The following is a 260-nucleotide window of genomic DNA, read 5'->3' as shown; positions in this document are numbered from 1 at the left end:
GGGCGCTGGGGACCTAAACGGGGAACCCCCAGCAGCCGCTGCCCGTGCCATCTCCCTGCTCGTCCCTGTGTCTCTCTGGCACCGGGGTTGTGCTGGAGCTGACACGGCCAAGCCGCAGCTGCTGTCCTGCCCGCCACCCTCCTGCCACAAGGGCTGGGGAGCAGGCGGCTCTCCCGGCTCAGCCTGGACATTGGGAATCACCTGGGTGAGCCCTTGTGTGCACTGACACCTTCTCAGCTGCTTTCTCAACTCCTGCAAGG

This window comes from Apaloderma vittatum, unplaced genomic scaffold (assembly GCF_000703405.1).
Source record: "Apaloderma vittatum isolate BGI_N311 unplaced genomic scaffold, ASM70340v1 scaffold29267, whole genome shotgun sequence".
NCBI classification, from domain to species: domain Eukaryota; kingdom Metazoa; phylum Chordata; class Aves; order Trogoniformes; family Trogonidae; genus Apaloderma; species Apaloderma vittatum.
This window is presented reverse-complemented; position numbering follows the sequence as displayed.